We start from the raw sequence: 5473 nt of genomic DNA, 5'->3' as shown, positions 1-5473 counted from the left end.
ATCTCTCTCGACTAGTTGATTTGAAAGGGAAAAAAATGTTTAACTATATATAGATGTCATCGCTTGTTTGCTATAACTTTTAAAGAAATTAAATGTCACTTGTTACGAATTATACACTTGTATCTTAATTATTGCAGTGTTTATATATAATAATCACATCAAGTTTTTGACTTTTATGGGCGAAATAATATTGCTGTGATGATGAAACTGAACTGTCTTCCGTGATTGTTATAGACTTATAGCACAATTATGCTCACCAAATTAATTATTAGTTTCGCACAACAAAGTTTCAATGAAATTATTTGAAAGCTTGTGGAAATATCTTTGGATTGACGAGGGATATCTAATTGTTGGAAAAATCTGAAGTTCAGATAAAAATCTATCTGACATAAAAATACCAAATGGATTTTTTTTTATAATTTGTGTAATTGAATAGCCAATAAAAAGACTCTAAAATATAAATAGCAAATATGATAATAAAAATTAAAATATTAGATACTTAAATTTTTATCATGAAAAAAATTTTCAAAAGAAAAACAAATTGATAATATATAACATCTCTATTTGATAATAAATTTTTTTATTATCAAAATAATGGATATATATAATCAGTCTTTTTAATAACATTAAAAATTTCAACAATCAACAAAATATATCATCAAAATTAATGAAATTGACATAAATTCCACTACAACATTTTTAAGTTGAGGCAACATTTAAAAAGTGTTGCCTAAAGGCTGACAAAAAGTTGCTTTTGATCAATGGCAACACTTTTGAGCCTAAGGCAACGTTTTTGGTCGGCGTTGCATATGTAGCCGTTGCCTTAGATCAAGGCAACACTTTTTTGTTTCAAAAGCAACGCTTTTGAGAGCAACACTTGGTAAGTGTTGCCTTTGGTTGAAAAACAACAACACTTCAAAGGTGTGTTTGAGACAACACTTTTGCAGTGTTGTCTCTTCTCTCGTATTTTGGTCACTACTAAAAAGTGTTGCCTATTTGCAATAAAATGCAACTCTTTTACGTGTTGCTTATAAGTTGGAATTTGCAATCCTTTGAAGTGTTGCCTATTAGTTTTGAATATGCAACCCTTTAAAATATTGCCTTTTCTTTTGGATATGCAACCTATACAAGTGTTGCTTTTTCTTTTGGATATGCAACCATATAAGTGTTGTCTAATATTCAAAATATGCAACTAATAAAAGGGTTGCCTTTTTGATAAAAATAAAAATTATTTTTGTAATAAAAATATAAAAAAATAAAATTTACAATAAAATTTTTTGTTCATACATGTGTAATTATTTTAATTAATAAATAAATTTGTGCACAATAAAAAATAATTACAAAAGAGACAAAATAACTAAAAATAAAATTCTAATTAAAATAGATATTAAAAAGTTCAATTAGTATTTTTAATACATGTTCATCAATAATTCTCAACAAAATAATAAAATTCTTGTCTAACAATAATTGTCATAACAAAATAGTAATTAATATTTATCAAAATAATGTCAATCTATTTGCATATTTTATATCTATGCTTGACTTTGTTGGAACAATCTGATAGTGTGTGGATTCAAAATCAGTGCCAAATGAAAACTTTTCGGTAACATCAGAGTAATGGTATGATGAATTCAAAATCCTCTTGCCTCCACTGAGTCCAATAACTGCTGCATTTAAATGAATTGGGGTTTAGTTAAAGTTGCATTTAAAAAAAAATTGAAACATAAAAGGTGCAATAACGGAAAATGATGCATGGTATGTGTTTGATGAAGTACCTGAATAAACTGAGAAAGAGAAATGCAATTCAGATAACGATGATTGCTCTAAAAAGGTATTAGCTTAGTAGTTCTTATTTAGAATCATAGAATCAGAAGGAACAAGCTCACAGGATGAGACTTCACTCACATAACTGTTTGGTGTGGAAGGAAATAATGTTGCTGCTATATTAGATTTTTCTCTTTTATTTTTTAACGATTATTCTTTTATTATCACTATCGTATAAAATTAATTAATTTATGTTTGAGAGAAAGCAACAGAGAAATAAATGACTGAAACATAAATTTGAAGGGGAAAAAAATGAAAAGATAAAGATATGAAACAACTCCCTTGACAATTTCTGTCATTCTTGCGAATGAAATAGCAGTTACTAGAGTCTGTTGCAGTGACAACACGCATCACTCCCCAACATAGCCATGTTATTTCAGCAATGAGGAAAAAATTTTCTTCCTCACAGTAGCACAACGCTACAAAAATAAGTAATTAAAAAGGAAAAAAAAGATGATTGATTAAAAATAGCAAGAGTGTATTGCAGAAGCCACCATGAAGTAAGATGGCAGAAGACAGAGAAAGCAAAGGCAAAAAATGTTTATAGTCCATTTCCAATAAATGATAAATCACAAAAATTACTGCAAATTTTTTTGTTATACCTGGTCATTACTTTGGATCACGAGTTGATGAGGAAGGACGATCGTTGCCATTCGAACATTGCTTACTATTTATATCATGTGTTGATTCCTTGGCTCGTAATAAAGATAGTGCTTCATCAATATTTGTGCCAAGAGAACTCTGTTGCAAGAGAAGCTTCACAAGATCCTCCAAACTTTGGACTCTATCTTTTGTCTCATGAAGTTCAGTTTTCATTGAACTTATAGGCTCTGCATGTTGTTGCTTAATTTTAGCAATCTCCCGTTCTTTCTGCAGAGATGTTTTTGTGATTGTCCTCCCATAACATCGAACTCTTTCTGGTTGTTCTTTGCCAAATACTGCAGTAAATGCTTTCTCGGGAGTGTCTCCAGCTTCCTGGTGGCTCTTAAGTTTATCCTATTAAAAGAAAACATAACAATTTTAGCTTGTTCCACTCACTGATTCTCATGCTTCTTTCCAAAACAGCTTAAAAGTAAAGGTGTTATGTCATGGATATTTCCTCGGTTCAAGAAGAAGCATAGCAATAATGGAATCTCTAAACTCTTGGCTATGTCTTGATAAACTCATCCAGTTCTTGGATGAGTCCTGGAAAAACCTAATTGTTCATAGTGATATTACTATTAAACTAAAAACGATTTTTATTTATCAAAATGGAATCTGAAACTTGCTATATATATGCACAGTTGCTTAATATAAAATATATTAAAAAGTGCAAAAGAATAACATAAACATATAAAAGCAAATAAGTATAAGATAGAAATATCTTACGAGGTCATGCCGCAATAATTTGCACTTAGTGTTCAGCTGCGTGCAGTAGCTTCATACTTAGCAGGGTTGGGATCCGTCAATAATGAGCAAATTGACAAAAGAACCTGAAATAGAACAAGACTAAAAACTTTATGTTTTCCAACATTCAAAACAGGATCAGCATAAATGAGGTATTTTCATTCACATAGGATTCTATTTAGAAAATTTAAAAAAGAACAGATCCAGTTCTTATTAAGTATCTGCAGACCACATAGTGAATTGTCAAGTTGGAACTAAAACTATAACTCAAGTCAAGATTAATGGATGTCTATTTTAAGTGCAGTATTATTTAATGAAAACTGTCTCCAAATATGATCAGTACTAACATCTAGATGCATTAAGGAGATCAAATAAAAAATAAGATGAAATGAGAAAAAAAGAAACTTAAAAAATAAATATTTTCTAATTATTTTTAATAAAGAACACAGACCACAATTCTTTTTTTCTTTTTTAGTTTCTTTCTTGACCAGACCTGTAAAATAATGAGTTATATGTGGCGTTGAAAGAAGCCATCCAAAGAAGCCTAGTTAGTTGGATTTTATTATGCGCAAATATAACAGGACTAAGAATATTAGTTTAGTGGACTACTCTACATAAATGAACTAATCACTATTAATCTATTCTCAATTTGTCATCACTACTATACTAATCATTATGATTAGGATGTCAATTTCAATAATGTAATTTCTAGAAACAACCACAGTAGCTAGCTGCCCCACCTAATGACCCAGTCCTCATAATTGGTCCTCCTTATATATGTTTATGCTTAAAAGTGGTAATTCACTAATTCCATTTCATTCCCCAGGAAAAGCATCAAAGAAGGAATATGTTCACTCTCTTTTAAGCTATGGTTTTGAGCCTTAGAGTTTTACTTATAAGAAGGAGAGACCAGAAGAGATGAGAAAGAGTATGAGTGAAAATGAATTGTGTTATATAAGGGAAATGATACTAATTTGATAACCACAAAATTTTCAATTACCAACAACTATGTATATTTTTTAGCAATTGTGCAAATACACATCATGTTAATATAAATACAAGAACCGTCTCTAAAAGATCAATTTGGAGATGTTGAGGTAGTCAAATTAGCATTACCAGAAAAAAAATACATTGTGAACATAAAAATTAAATTTCTAAAAGTATATTTATTGAACATTCAATGGAACCGACTACAGAGCAAGCCTCAGGGCGCTAACAAATTAACCATGACTTGGAAATCCAATGTTAAAAATAATTTAGTATTTATAAAGATGAAATAATAACAAAAAAAATGAAAAATACTAAAAATTAATGGTTTGAAGAGTTTTTCTAAGCTCATCGTTACCCAAGGCAGATTATACCTGGTAACCTGAGTAGGAGCAGTAGAATGGGCAAGAAAGCGAGTACGATCCTCTATACTTGTCAGCAAAATCAAACAGCTGCAATGAACATGCATGGACAAATTAAAGAACGTAGTGTGTCATATATAGTGTGTCATATATATAGAGCTAGCTAATTCTTCAACACGAAAGATTCATATATAATAAGAGATAATGAATTGTTGGTTATTACTGATTTAGAGTGGGTTAATAGGGTTGATGAATAAGCGGGATCTGTTTTCTTGAAGGCAATGGAGGCAGCAGACACTGCCCAAAATAGACTTACACTGTTACTGGTTTGCGGGTTCCACTTCCTGATTTCCATGCTCAAAGGGGGAATCGATAACCATCATAGTGTAAAAATCATGTGTAGCTTGTGTTACCCAATTCACTCCAACTCCTTCCACACACCAACTCATCATAATAATTATACTAATCACTTCAACAACTGCTTCTACCATAACCCATCTCTGAAACCATTTCATCCCCATTATAATAATAAAACAACAGGTATTTTGTAATATATATAAGCTAAAATTTAAAATCATAATAAAAAAATCAAAATAAAATGGTACTGCACAAAGCTATGTATGTAAAAACAAGTTTAAGTTCAACCAGAAGATTTAAAATACACATGCAGTTTCATTAAACGCACACATTGACAGTAGAGTTGCTTCAACACTAATGCACACATACAGCAACAAATTTCATATAACCAAAAATTAGGATTCAAAACACAAAAATAAAAAAAAAAACAGAGATAAAATTATGAGTACCTGTAAAACAATGATCAGCGGTAATGAACCCTAGCAGAAGAACGCTGGCAAATTGGAAGAGATCATAGATGAACGGTAAGCAAAACCTAAAGACTTTATAGATCTGGT

General features: G+C 30.5%; 1 long non-coding RNA gene across 1 annotated transcript; it reads right to left on the bottom strand.

Moving 5' to 3' along the window:
* Positions 1-1467: 1467 nt before the first annotated feature.
* On the bottom strand, positions 1468-5473 carry LOC140177356 (uncharacterized). The gene is made up of 4 exons (XR_011869196.1): positions 5366-5473; positions 4572-4649; positions 3193-3296; positions 1468-1667 (listed from the first exon to the last, which is right to left on the bottom strand). It is a non-coding gene; the product is annotated as an uncharacterized lncRNA (long non-coding RNA).

Source organism: Arachis hypogaea, chromosome 12 (assembly GCF_003086295.3).
Source record: "Arachis hypogaea cultivar Tifrunner chromosome 12, arahy.Tifrunner.gnm2.J5K5, whole genome shotgun sequence".
Classification (NCBI taxonomy): Eukaryota; Viridiplantae; Streptophyta; class Magnoliopsida; order Fabales; family Fabaceae; genus Arachis; species Arachis hypogaea.
The sequence above is the reverse complement of the archived record's forward strand: the minus strand, read 5'-3'. Positions and strand labels throughout refer to the sequence as shown.